Source organism: Pseudopipra pipra, chromosome Z (genome assembly GCF_036250125.1).
Source record: "Pseudopipra pipra isolate bDixPip1 chromosome Z, bDixPip1.hap1, whole genome shotgun sequence".
Taxonomy (NCBI): domain Eukaryota; kingdom Metazoa; phylum Chordata; class Aves; order Passeriformes; family Pipridae; genus Pseudopipra; species Pseudopipra pipra.
The window spans coordinates 60,883,787-60,898,601 of NC_087581.1; the positions used below are offsets into that span (position 1 = coordinate 60,883,787).

The window sequence follows — 14,815 nt, forward strand, 5'->3', positions numbered from 1 at the left end:
TTTTGCAGTAAATAGGGCTTCAAGTTGTTTTTTTCCTACTTGTGTTTGAGTGACAGAAAGTCAATTTTGTCTGTCCATGAAGACAATGCCTGGAGAACCGGTATGTTACAGTCTTCAAAGGACTAGAATGCAGTTGAGAGAAGTGATCATAATTGTATAAATTTCTTCAGTTTAGCAAATTCCTAATTCCTAATTCAGAATGTGTGTTAACATGGCAAAAGGATGGACCATGAACTTGAGTTATCAGTAGTGTCTGTGTGAAGACCATGAATTGACAAGGGCATTATCATGTGCATCTAACTTAGTGCTTGGACACTTGGACATATCAGGTATATATTCCATCTGTTGGTGCATACCATGGCCTGTGATATACTCTTATTTTCCTTTCACCTCATTTTATTTCATAGCCATGAGAAGGTTTTCAGCTGATAATTCTTCTACTGCACAAAACTGAGTCATCCAAATAGACACCAAAAACAGACTAGACAATTTTAATATCACTGCTGTTACTAAACTTTCAGAAACAAAATATTTCCATGCATTTCCCCTTTTGAAATTTCTAGGGGGGGGGGAAGTTTAATTTTGATTTTTTGGATTGGTTTGGAGTTTCTTTTGTTGTTTTTGGGGTTTTTTTTAATAAAATGCTTAGAAACTGGTGAGATAGCATGGCAGTCCTCTGAAACTCCTCTGCAGTGGTTCCGTGAAGGTCAGTGACTTAAAAAAGTGAGGCCATCCCTCTCAGGTTTTTGGTTTATTTCATTTATTTTAATAGTTTGGTATGCCTCTGGTAACAGAAGGAAGATAGGTGCTTACTTAGCATTGAGTACTCAATACTTAAGGTGTTTCAGGAATTTGTTGGGGGTAGAAATGGAATAGCTCATTTTCAGACATCCCTTTACTTTCCTGCAAGACCTGCCCAACCTGCCCTTGATGCCTCAAAACTCATACCAACTCTACAACAATTCTTACTTCACATTACAATATTTTTGAGGTTACATGAAGAAACCTTTAACACAAATAACTGTAGGAATGAATAATAAAAAAGAGTCAAGAAGTTAATAACAGTTTTTGTTGTTTCAAGACCTCAATTTGCAGTTCTCATGTGCTGCTCAGATGTCCACTGCACTGTGCACAGTCTCATATGAATTCTCTGTAACTACTCATGGGGGGAACACAGGCTGGTCTCTCTGGGGAGGTTGCAAATCCACAGCATATGGCGCAGCTGTGCAAAACATCTCCCACATCTACCTGTGATAGAAAAACTACCTGCTTTATTGTCACAAGTGTCTAGTTGACAGAGACCACCTTCTCAGATGAGACAAGGAAGGAGAAACTCCATAGTAATAGAGTTTGCTATATCAGACTTGGAGGAGGAAACTTCTCAAAAGAAAAGAATAGCAGGAAAAATTATCTGGCTGAGAGAGAGATTAGGTCACTCCAAGTATGGGGCAGGGAGGAGTTGTGTTGCTGCTCAGACACTGGCCTGCAAACCTAGGGACTCAGTTGCCTCAGAAAGAAGGGAATTGGCTCCTGTGTTTTATACACAGCAGTTTCTCCTGGTTTTAGTAAGCAAGCTCTCTGGACCCACTGAGCATTAATAAAAATGTTGGTTCAGGTCCTGGGAAACATAATTTCCTATTGCTGCTGCTCTGTGCGGTTCAGCATGACTTCACAAAAAGTCCCTCATCTGCAGATCTACGGAGGTATATAGAGACATCATCCCCTTGATTTAGATGGGAAGCACAGTTACCTAAAATCCTCTCTGAGTCCAAGTTTTTCCATATGTTTTACATCTGTAATTTAGGATAATTAGCACTACCCTGCCTTGTGCAGCTGTGGTCATGCGTCTGCTGGTGCCTGTCACAAGATTACAGGAATGTGGGGTATACTCTGGGTATGCAGCATCACAAAATGTCTTCTCACTGCTACAGTTTTTGAAGTGGTTCTGCTTGTAGCAGTACTGCCAAACCAGAAAAAAATAGGCAATTCACAGCCATCATGCATTTCCTGGGAATGATTGGTTTGCCATGATTTAGGAAAAAAAGGATGTAACTGTAACACATTTGGTTGCTTGTAGGTGGGAAAACAAAGGGAGAAGAACAGGTGGAGGAAAAAAAGGAAGTATGCAAAAATGGGTCACTTTCTCAGACATGACAAATCAGTTCAGCTTCTTTTTTGAGTAATTCCATTGTATGTAATGCATCACTGGCTACAGATTTCCTCTGGCTATAGATGAGTCTGCTTCAACATTGGCAGCAATATGGTAGCTTCTGTGAGCAGGGGAGAGTTGGTTGAGCTAATCAGCCCTGCTGAGAAAGAGGTTATCTATTCACTTGAGCATAACCCCATGCTAAAATGACTGTACTGCACTTTAGCTGGTGTGGTTAACTCTAGACATCATTTCATTGTGGTTTGGGAACATCCCATGCCTTAAAAGGAAGGATACTGCTAAGTACCAGCAGGTCTTGATCATTATATTTCACTGGAGTGTGGTACATATAAAATTCATTTTAAAGCAAATGAGATTACTTAAGCCTGACAATTTTTTAAATAGATTGTTGTGGTGCTCAGTTTTTGTTGCATTATAAGATGTTTCTTCTTAACAGACTAAGTTTTAGCAGCATCTTTTTTGTTTCAGAAATAGGGGTTCATAAATATAGATAGGTCCCTCCTTCTGTTGACCAACTTAGGCAATTATATACTGTTTATGTTAAGTTACTGGTGATATGTGGTAAAGTGATGAATCTGTTAAATACCACATGCAGTTGCACACTGAGAATAGGGCTGACACCTGGAAATTCTCCATTGCTGCTATTTCAGTCTGCTGGTTTGTCTTTTTTTTTACAGAAGCTGGAGATTATCAGGGGATTAGTAAACTGGAAGGGTTAACTAAGATAGATACCAGCCTGGGAAGAAAGTAGCCCTTAACTTAACATGAGAGAAGTAATTTCTGTTTTTCCTTCTACAACTTGTGCTGGAAATCTAGTGCTGCTTGGGCTCCATTTTGAATCTCCACCTCATGGAGTCAGACAATTTGAGGAGAGTCTTTGCTGTAATTTAAAAGAAATAGGAAGATAAACAGTAGTTTCTGGGATTCCTGGCTAAGGATGAAAACTAGAAAATACTTGCTCTAGCTGCATGTACAAGACCTGCAAAGCTGTGGTATTCTGGGTCCCCTTTTCTGTGGCATTTATGAGACTACAGACAATATTCTTAAACACCGTTAAATACAATGAGGAAATGATAATAAGACAAATGGAGAAGCTACTGAAAGATTACACACTGTTTATTTTCTTCACTGATTCTATACATCGGGATTCAGAGTTCACAAAGCTGGAAATCCTGTGATTAATTTACTGATTTATCTTCACAATGTACCAAACATCTGATAAATATAAACAAGTCCAGGACCTACCACGGAGGCTGTAGCCTGCCTGTCTCCATTTTCTTCACAAATTACAAGTCCTACAGAGGAAACATTGGGGCTTAAAGCTGTAGACAATGTTTAGGGTATTTAAAAGTTCTAATTGAAAGTGAAAATAAAAGGAAGGTAACTCTTTGCTCTCATCCAACATCAAGAAGAGTCCTCCTTTAACCCATAAACTAAAAGGAATTTAATTCAGTTTGATTCAAAGGACAACTTTCCCAGCCTAACAGTTGCAAATACTTTAAGCAGGGCCACAAAGCCCCTTAGAAAAAAGGCCACATGTGCTTTCTGGGTCAGAACCTTACCCCCAAACCAGCCCACTGAACTCAGAGTGTCTGTGTGGGAAGTCAGAGCAGACTTTTGTCACCCGGCACTAGAAATAAAGGAAAGTATTGAAATTAGTTTGAAAAATCCTCTCTGGTGCAATAATATTTTTAAAGATAGGTCTCTGACTGCCAGAGAGATTTCAAGATGTAAATAACCAGTGCCAGAAAGAGAAAATCAGGAAGGAGAACACAGGCTCTGATGCTGATACCAAAGAAAGCATACCTACCTTATTCTGAAGTGCACTACCTGTCACTATCAGCACCTGAGAAGCAACTGTTTTGTCTTTTATAAAGAAAATAAGTGGCACACAAACAAAATCTCTTCAGGAAGGGCTCTGCTGTGGGCAGAACTTCAAATAGCAAATCTCCTCGCAGCAGCAAATGGGGGTTGACACTCCAGTTACACTGCCAGGGGTACCTGGTGTTGGTGCATTCCAATATTACTCACTCTAAAAGCACTTAACTCCCCACCCAAGTTCCAATCTTAATTTTCATCTTACATGTTTAGTTATTTTCAACTATGTACAATTAGGTCAAGAAAAGTTTGGCCAGAGTTTATAGAAAAGCTAATAAGCTTTTCCAATATTAAGCAGTGAGGTTACTGAATTATTGTGATACAGGTTGCTGAAAGCCATGTTGCTCAAATAGGTAAAAAAAAATGTGCAGTAACAAGTAAAGGATACTTCCAGAGAGCAGACCTGTATAAGATATGTTGGAGGAAAATTTAACCCTTGTACAAGTCTTTGAATCCCCAGGAATGACATTTTCTGCCATAACAGAAAAGAACTAGCCATGTATTTGAATTTACTAACATACGTAGCCAAATTTATTTCTATGGATCTGCTTGTATCATCTGATTTCATTAGAGACTTCTTCACAAAGCCCAAGATAACTGGAAAGAGCAGAAGACTCCCAGAGATGAGCCATCCTGTAAAGAAAACAGCATTTTTGGAGAACAGTGCCAGGCTGAGAGCAAGATAGTGATGAAATGGGTTCAAGGTGAAAGAATGGTTATTTAGGTTAGTTAAACAGAAGAAATTCTTTACTGTGAGGGTGGTGAGACACTGGCACAGGTTGCCCAGAGAAACTGTGGATGCTCCATCCCTAGCAGCATTTGAAGCCAGGTTGGGTGGGGCTTTTGGTCTAGTGCGGGGTGTTCCTGCCCATGGCAGGGGGGTTGGAACTAGATGATCTTTAAGGTTCTTTCCAATGCAAATCATTCTACAAAATGCAGTTAAGTGCTTTAAATTAACTGGTCCAGCTCAACCTGCAGTGGTGAAGGTCGTACTTTCTGTGTAAATAACCCCCTTTTCTTCCAAGACCTCTATTTTGCAGAAATATCTTCTTGACCCTCCACTGCCAATGGGCTTGGAAACCAACCATGTGTGGTCCCTACAAAGCATGGGAAGCAGGGATGGTGCTGTTCAGAAAAGGGAAGGAAGCAAAAACTTCTCTTGCATGGTGTTCTTGAAGGAGGCTGAGAACACTGTCAGGATTGGAGCAGAGTAAATAATAATGTTGTGCTTCACTGGTGAAAATGAATAATCAAAAGCAGAGCAGGGGATTCAACCAGGCTGATCCCAAACTGAGACTTTCTGAATTGACCAGTTGTTAAAAAAAGAAAATAAACCAAACAAAAAAAACCCCCTACAACAGTATCTCATATGGAATAAAATTATTGCTATGACTTTACCAGGACATTCCCTTCAACTTTTCTATACAAAATTATTGGTGGAATTCAATGTGATTTCATTCTCTCGAGCTCATTCTTTTGCAGAAACTTTGCTGTTCAGAGTCAAAGGGAAATTTCCCTTGGCTCCACCCAGCACAGCACTCCTACATGAAGCCTGTAGGGCTGACATTACAATTTCAAGTTTTGTGTCTAATAATGAAGAGCTAACTGTGGGCAAGAGACCCACAGCTGTACATTGTAAGTACTGGATGATGCTCCTGTGTCTGCTGACTGTGGACAGCTCTCTGATTTTCCCTTCCCTCCTGTCCGCTGCTTCTTTCACTTCAGCTGCACACATATTTGCACAGCACTCATTTGAGTACTAATGCACCACATGAATATCTCTGAAGTGGGGAGCATTCTGACCCAGCTTGAGGCTACCAGGAAGGAGAACTCTGGTCTAACATCCATTGCCATGTATATGAAGACTAGCACACTGTTTGACAGATGCAAAAGTTTCCCAAGAAACTTTTTTCTAGATAAACTTTTCTCCAGAAAAAACAAACAACTGATGGGAGCAATTGCTGCTAGAGGACTCATCCTCCCCTGGGTACAAATTACTCTCCCAGTGCCATGTGTGCATCTTGAAAGCCTTAGACAATGCTAATGTTTGCAGGAAAAGGAACTTCAATCCAAATGTAATGTCTGACCCCAAAATAAATCTTCCCTTTCTTACCAAATCTGGTAGTAAAGACTTATGCAAGAATATAAGATGTTTCTGCCAGAAAGATCTTAGTGTAAAAATGTCTTGTAAATCCCCTAGCCCTCTAGAGAGGACTCAGATGTGAGAAGCAATCAGAAAGTAGAAAACAGCATTAAAGCCAGAAACTGCAGATCTCATCACTGCTCAAAGCCATTGGTCTCTGCATCCCTCACTCAAGTCACCTGAGCTCTCTCCCTCAACACACCTGCTGTGTATTTTTTCAGGTGGAGACACCATTTGTGTTAAGGTAGTGATGTGAGCATTTATTACTGTTTATAGAGGCTATCTCCATCAGGCTGTAAAGTAGTTTTGGTGGCTTCTGCCTTTCTCAGTATGAATAATTTAACACTGAATATAACACAGTCACCAAGTCAGAGATGTTAGCTCCATTCAATTAATTTTGTCCTTAAAAGGAAATGCTTTTTTGAATAAAATCTGTGTGTTTTGGTAGAGGTAAACTAGCACTCTCTGTCCATATACACATGGTGCTTTTTAAGTGTTGATATTACTACAAGATAATTCAGGGCCCTTGTGTATGAAGAGGATAGATTAGAAAATTGTCCCTGGCACTGGCAGGGAACAGGATTCTGTCTCTGCTGAAGCAAAGTGTCATCAGTACTCCCCAGCAGGTGGTAAGATGGGTGATTTTTTTAGTAGTTCAACTCTGGCTCTTGCGGTGGGGGTCAGACAAAGACAGACAAGTGTCTCATTGGGCAAGACATGGCAGACAGCTCCCAGCTCACCTAAGTTGAAGGCAAGTCAGTCAAGGAGCAAACAGACCTACTGGTGCAAGAGAGTCCAGTGAGAATGGAAAAAGAGGAATATTTGCAGCTTTTTCCCAGTCTGAGAAGATAGGGAAGCACCAGGCAGCACAATAAATAGCAGATGGACAAAATCTTACAGCACTCATGCTGAACGTGGGGTCTAGGCTCAAGCCTACCTGGAGGGTCCATCAGGAAGTCATCATACCAGTTACAAATCAGTGTCTTTATTTCCTGACAGCAACCAACACATCATCTAGTCTACAATAATTCAACAGGTAAAAGTAAACCTGAGGAACACATAGAAAAGCTTACTTTTGATCATTTTTTGTTTTGTGCTGCAGTCCACTGCAAGCCTTCCAAGTCAGAACTACCACAGCCCAAGCACAGGTCTGCTGTCCCCGTAATTCAGAGCAGAGAGAAGCGTAGGCCACAAAGATCAGGAGCTGTGTCAACCCAAAACTTCAGGGCTAGGCAAAGTACAGGTTTTGCACAAGGGTGACAGACAGCCCTATGATTTACAGATGGACCTAGGTCCAGGCTTCCCTAGAAAATGAGTGGGCCAGCACCTGTGGTTTGGTGTGGATCCATTAGTGTAATTTGTGCAGGGCTGTGCTGTACAGAGCATTATGTCCACATCATACCCACTATTCACCAGACTTGTGGACAAAGATGAAATGCCTCCATAACATTAAGTTCAAACATATAACATACAAACTCAACCTCAACAAATTCTCAGACTTGAAAGGTCAGCTAAAGCCAGAATAAAAACGAGCAAGTTCAGGCCTCCAGATGTGAACTTCCCTCTCATTTGCCGTTTAGGTTTAAAAATAAGCTCTCTGTGGAAAATTGTTGCTGTAGCAGCCCTTGTGAATTCTGTCTTGAAGGCTTCAGTCAATCTCAAAGATTACATTGCCTTTACTATGGACTCAGGACTGAGCTGAGCTTGACCACAGACCTCATAGTCATGAATGGTTTTATACTTGCATAAATTCTGAACGTGTGTGTGCGTGTGTGTTCTTGTATGAGCTGACAACATCCCTCACTCCTGACACAACAAATACAGTCTTGAGTTTATAAAAAAATATTTGGTATTAATTCTAAGCAGTGTATTCTTTTGTTAGTATTTGCCTCTGGGTTTTTCAAATTTATCAAATCTCAAGCTTACTGAGACAGGATTCACTTTTTTGTTATTGTTGTTGTTGGCAATAAATCACAAGTATCCTACAATATGGCAAGAATAGGGCAAGGGTGAAAAAGTTCTGATGTCTGGCCTCAGACCCTACATCTTACAAAAATCTGGTAAACATTCAGCTCTGCTGTACTGCCTGCTCGGAAAGCAACAGCTGGAGTCCTGGCTCCAGTGCAATCAAAGGGAGTCTTGTTTCTGATTTCTTGGGACCAGGATACACAATGAAACTGTGTGTGTAAATCTTTGTAGGCCCGGATCCTAAAAAAATTTACATGGAAAGATGCACTACTTTACATAAGCCATAAATTTAAATCAATATACTACTATTACATATACTGGCTTTTCATGAAGTTTAGAATCATAGAATCATAGAATCATAGAATCGATTGGGTTGGAAAAGACCTCCGAGATCATCGAGTCCAACCCTTGGTCCAAATCCAGTCCATTTACTAGATCATGGCACTCAGTGCCACGTCCAATCTGCGTTTAAAAATCTCCAGGGATGGTGAATCCACCACCTCTCTGGGCAGCCCATTCCAATGCCTGATTACTCTTTCTGTAAAGAATTTTCTCCTGATATCCAACTTAAATTTCCCCTGGCGGAGCTTAAGCCCGTGTCCCCTTGTCCTATCGCTGAGCGCCTGAGAGAAGAGACCAACCCCCACCTGGCTAGAACTTCCCTTCAGGTAGTTATAGACGGTGATGAGGTCACCTCTGAGCCTCCTCTTCTCCAGGCTAAACAACCCCAGCTCCCTCAGCCTCTCCCCATAGGACTTATGCTCCAGTCCCTTCACCAGCCTTGTTGCTCTTCTCTGGACCCGCTCCAGCACCTCAATATCCTTTCTGAACTGAGGGGCCCAGAACTGAACACAATACTCAAGGTGTGGCCTCACCAACGCAGAGTACAGGGGAAGGATCACTTCCCTGCTCCTGCTGGCCACGCTATTTTTGATACAGGACAAGATCCCATTGGCCTTCTTGGCCACCTGGGCACACTGTTGGCTCATGTTGAGCTTCCTGTCAATTAGTACCCCCAGGTCCCTTTCTGCCTGGCTGCTCTTCAGCCACTCTTTGCCCAGCCTGTAGCACTGCATGGGGTTGTTGTGGCCAAAGTGCAGGACCCGGCACTTGGCTTTATTGAACTTCATCCCATTGGAATCAGCCCATCTCTCAAGTCTATCCAGATCCCTCTGCAGAGCCCTCCTGCCTTCCAGCAGGTCGACACTCCCTCCCAATTTAGTGTCATCAGCAAATTTGCTGATGATACACTCAATCCCCTCATCTAAATCATCTATAAAGATGTTAAACAGGACTGGGCCCAACACTGATCCCTGGGGAACACCACTGGTGACCGGCCGCCAGCTGGATGCAGCTCCATTCACCAGCACTCTCTGGGCCCGACCCTCCAGCCAGTTCCTTATCCAGGAGAGGGTATACTTGTCCAAGCCATGGGCTACCAGCTTTTCCAGGAGTATATTATGGGAGACAGTGTCAAAGGCCTTGCTGAAGTCTAGATAGACCACATCCACAGCCTTCCCCTCATCCACCAGGTGGGTCACCTGATCGTAAAAAGAGATCAGGTTGGTCAGACAGGACCTGCCCCTCCTAAACCCATGCTGGCTGGGTCTAATCCCTTGTCCATCCTGAAGGTGCTGTGTGATTGCACTCAGGATGATCTGCTCCATAACCCTGCCAGGCACCGAGGTCAGGCTGACAGGCCTATAGTTGCCAGGGTCCTGCTTGCAGCCTTTTTTGTGGATTGGGGTGACATTCGCCAACCTCCAATCATTTGGGACCTTCCCAGAGAGCCAGGACTGTTGGAAGATGATGGAGAGCGGTTTGGCAAGCTCTTCTGCCAGCTCCCTCATCACCCTGGGATGGATCCCGTCTGGTCCCATAGACTTGTTGGGATCCAGCTGGCTCAGTAAGTCGCTAACTACATCCTCCTGGAATACAGGAGGGCTATTCAGGTCTCTGTCTCTGTCTATCTGCTCTAGAGGCCAGTTGTCCTGAGGGCCACCTGTCTTACTGCTAAAAACTGAGGCAAAGTAGGTGTTAAGTACCTCAGCCTTCTCCTCATCTTTGTTAACTATATTTCCCTCAAAGTCCAACAGAGAACTGAGGTTTTCCTTGCCTCTCCTTTTGCTATTAATGTATTTATAAAAGGACTTTTTGTTATCCCTAACTGAATTAGCCAAATTAACTTCAAATTCCACTTTTCTTTCCCTAATTTTTTTCCTGCATGACCTAGCTCTCTTCGTAAATTCTTCATAAGTCACCAGCCCTTTTTTCCACAGTCTGTAAACTTTCTTTTTATCCCTGATTTCTTTTAGAACCTCCCTATTTAACCAAGCCGGCCGTCTTCCCCTCCGGCTGGCCTTTCGGCACACTGGTATAGCCTGTTCCTGTGCGCTCAAAATTGCCTGCTTGAAGCATGTCCATCCCTCCTGGACCCCCTTGCCTTTAAGGGTTGTTTCCCAGGGTATGCCTTGAATTAGTTTTTTGAATAGGCCAAAATCTGCCCTCCGGAAGTCCAGAGTAGAGGTTTTAATGATGGCTCTCCTTACATCCCTGAGGATTGAAAATTCAATTATTTCGTGGTCACTATGCCCCAGGCGGCCTCCAACCACTACATCATCCACCAGCCCCTCTCTGTTTGTAAACAGTAGGTCTAGTGGGGCCTTACCCCTGGTAGGCTCATTTACCAGTTGATGAAGGAAATTATCCTCTATACACTCCAGGAACCTCCTTGACTGCCTCTTCTCTGCAGTATGAAGCTCCCAGCAGATATCCGGCAGGTTAAAGTCACCCACAAGCACAAGGGCTGGAGATTTTGAGACATCTGCCAGCTGCTTGTAGAATAATTCATCTCCTTCATCATCCTGGTTGGGTGGTCTGTAACAGACACCCACAAGGATGTCAGCCTTGTTGGCCTTCCCCCTGATTCTGGTCCACAGGCACTCAACCTTGTCACTGCTGACCTCAACTTCAACAGAGTCAAGAGACTCTCTAACATATAAAGCCACCCCTCCACCTCTCCTTCCCTGCCTGTCCTTTCTGAAGAGCTTGTAGCCCCCCATAGCAGCACTCCAGTCGTGTGCGTCATCCCACCACGTTTCTGTGACAGCAACTATGTCATAGTTTTGCTGCTGCACTATGGCTTCCAGCTCCTCTTGTTTGTTTCCCATACTGCGTGCATTGGTGTACATGCACTTCAGCTGGGCCATTGATTTTATTCTCAACTCAGGCTCTACACCCTTAGGCTTTTTTCTGGAGAGCCCAGTTGCCGCCCCTTCCCCCTTCAAACCTAGTTTAAAGCCCTCCTAACTAACCCTGCCAACTTACGGGCTACAGTTCTTTTGCCTTTCCCAGATAGATGAAGCCCATCTGGTTTGACAAGACTAGGCAACATGGAGTTTGCCCCATGATCAAAAAACCCAAAATTTTGACGATAGCACCATCCTCTAAGCCACCTATTGGTAAGCTGTGCTTTCCTAAACCTCTCCTCATTTATCTCTTCATTCATCCCAGCTAGCACAGGAACTGAGCCAATTACTACCTGTGCTCCTGTCCCATGAAGTGATCGGGTCAGAGCCTTAAAATCTTTTTTAATTACCCTGGTACTCCTATTATTGATGTCATCACTTCCAACCTGGACAACCAACAGCGGGTAATAGTCTGAGGGTTGAATAAGCTTAGGAAGTGTTTTTGTAATATCCCTCACCCTGGCCCCAGGAAGACAGCAAACTTCCCTGTGGGATGGGTCTGGCCGACATATAGGGCCCTCAGTTCCCCTCAAAATGGAGTCACCAACTACAATAACCCTTCTCTTTTTCCTTTTACCTGTAGTTGTAACAGATCCAGTAGACCGGGTGTAACCAGAAGACCTTGTAGACAGATCTTCCTCCTGACTATCCTCCATCAGACTTTCTGAAACCAGGGCCATATACCTGTTTTTTAAGGGCACCCTGGCAGGTGAAAGGGGTCGAGAGGGGGTGTTTTTGCCTCTACGAGCAGGCACCTGTTTCCATTCCTCCCCATCCATATTGTCCATTCTGTCTGCCTGATGGCAGGGGGGGCTGGGCTTCACCACCTCCTGCTGGGCTTCTTTAGGAATCGAAAGGGTGTGACTCCACCAGTCAATTTCCCTTTCACTCTCCCTTATACTCCGTAGCCTTTCCACCTCTTCCTTTAGCTCTGCCACCAGACATAGCAAATCATCCACCTGCTCACATCGTATGCAGGTGTTTCTCACGCTGTCCTCTGGTAGCAGTTGTAGGCTCAAACAGTCTATGCAGCCAGAGGCCTGAGTGGCTGCATCCTTTTTAGAGGGTTCTGTCTGTATTGACACCCCTCTACTGGTAATAGGAGCAACAGCTTTCATTTTTTTGGGAGGCATGACTGCCTTGAGCTATGAGAAAAAAGCCGCAGAAATACCTTAGGCTTCTGCCCTGCCTGTTTGCCCTGCCTATGGGAACTGCTGTGCAAACTGCCGTGCCACGCCCTCACTGACGTGCCACGCCCCTGTTTGCCCACTCCTGTGTGGGGTGCGTGAGCGACCTTCGCTCACGCTCTCTTGGAGGCTCTTATTATGCCTCCCTATCACCTGCTAATGAGCCTGACCCCTCCCACTCACCTTAATCGGTTCCGAGGAGGAGCCAAGCCTGGGCAGCAAATGGCCTAGTAGCTCTCTTGGAGGCTCTTATTATGCCTCCCTATCACCTGCTAATGAGCCTGACCCCTCCCACTCACCTTAATCGGTTCCGAGGAGGAGCCAAGCCTGGGCAGCAGTTTAGTTTAAAAGAAAAGTCTATTCTGTTGCCAGAAGCTCCTGAATATCCTGTAAAGTTTCCCAATGTAAAAAAGTATTTTTAATTTCATTAATACAATCAGTGTAGTCAATCCCTTTCCCCTGTTAAAGAGATATGAGAGTTCAGTCTGCATATCAAATATTTATGTAAGACATATTAAGAAAAAAGAACTTCCAACTCAGTCATGAGGGAGAGCCTACAGTAGGTATGCAGAAAACATTACTTGGCATTTGTTTACATCTTAAAATGCTGCCTATGAAGACTTTAGCCCATGTGACTCCTTGACCCACCTTTAAGATTTTGCAGTGACATCTGTCACGCCTAGCTTTGAGATTAGCAAGCTCAAACTCCAAAGCTTCTGAAAATACAAATTGTCTAAAGAAAAGTTGTAAGGACATTTAAATTAATTCTGATTACCAGCAAGGCTATGTGGTTCAATACAAGTAGTTCTTTTTTAACAGTTTCTCTTTTCCATTGAATCAAAACTGTCATTTGTACAGTACTATGAATTAATGTATCAGTAAGACAGAGGGCAATGCAGACTGAACTGCAAGGTATATAGATCTTAAATTAATCAAGATTAACATCTAGCAAAATAGATGAGGAATGAGGAGGTGATATATTAGACACAGTAGAGCTGCTGGTACAAGTGAACTGGAGGGGTTATAGGGCAAATAAAAACATAAGAACTGTTCCCAGAAACTGTTTAATCAAAAGCTATTACTATAATGGAAGTGACCACATTTTGGAAATAATATGTAGTTCCGACAGACTATAATTTTTGTTTTTGGACACATTGATAAATCCAAAATGGTTACACAAATGAGTCTTGGCTTGGAAGCTGACCTAGTGTAAAGTTAGGCCTGCCTCAAGAATCGAACATAGTTTAATGGCAACTTGATAACTTAAGAGCAAAGTGATAGAATCTTGCACAATAGCATGTGTGCCTTGTGCAACTGACCTGGTACACTTGATTTTACTAAAGTATCAAATAACCTAAGTATTTGTGGAACATCCCTCATTATTTCCAGGCAGTAGGTGAAGAATCGAATGGAAGTGGTCTTTAACAACTAAAGTGCAAAAGATGCTGTAAGCTATATTTTAGCATGTAATGTGTATTTTAAGACAACGGCATCCCATTAAGGCAGAGAAGTGCTATCACTGTCATCTGAAAAATAAGGAACTAAGACAGGAGAAAATAAAGTGGCTTCCTACAATGTGGTAGCTGAACCATTTCCTCAGATAAAAACATTTTCTGATGCCAGTGTGTCTCTTCACTGTTACCATGCATGCACAGAGGACAAGTCATGAACAGAAGAGCTACCAGGTGGGCAACTCCGTTTCTCACCTGCAAGGACCCCTGTTAAAAACCTGTACACCCACAGTGTGCTTCAGTGCCCAGGGTGGGAACAATTAGAGACCCCAAACCTCCTGTATATACAATTATTGCTGATGTATCCCTTCAGCAAACATTTTGTCTAGCAACGACCGAGCAACCATCATGAGGAAAGCTGCTGCTGCTCCGTAAATGTGTGTCATTGGCACTGAGAGCTGTTAGGTACAGAGGCAGTTCTCATTATTTAATAGACCAGGTTGTTTTGCAGTGTGTGCTAACCCAAAGCCAAAGAAAAATTACCTGCCATTGTTTTATGACTGTCTTTGTGCTGATGCACTAGTAGAGGATGGGGGGAAATGCCATGGCATTACATAGCAGAAACATGACTGTTCCCATTAGAGAGGTATCTTTTACTGCTTCCTTGTATAAGCAGTGTTCTGATGATGTTTCTGGAGGATAGAAAGAAAAAACCAAACCCACAAGAACACAAGTGTTTTGTCTTCTGTCCTCTTTTTCTTTGCTTTTCC

The 14,815-nt window shown here is 43.1% G+C and overlaps 1 protein-coding gene across 7 annotated transcripts in view; it reads left to right on the forward strand.

Moving 5' to 3' along the window:
* The window catches only part of PALM2AKAP2 (PALM2 and AKAP2 fusion), a 269,801-nt gene that overhangs the window by 134,434 nt on the left and 120,552 nt on the right, over positions 1-14,815 (forward strand). The gene's annotated exons all lie outside the window — the stretch shown is intronic.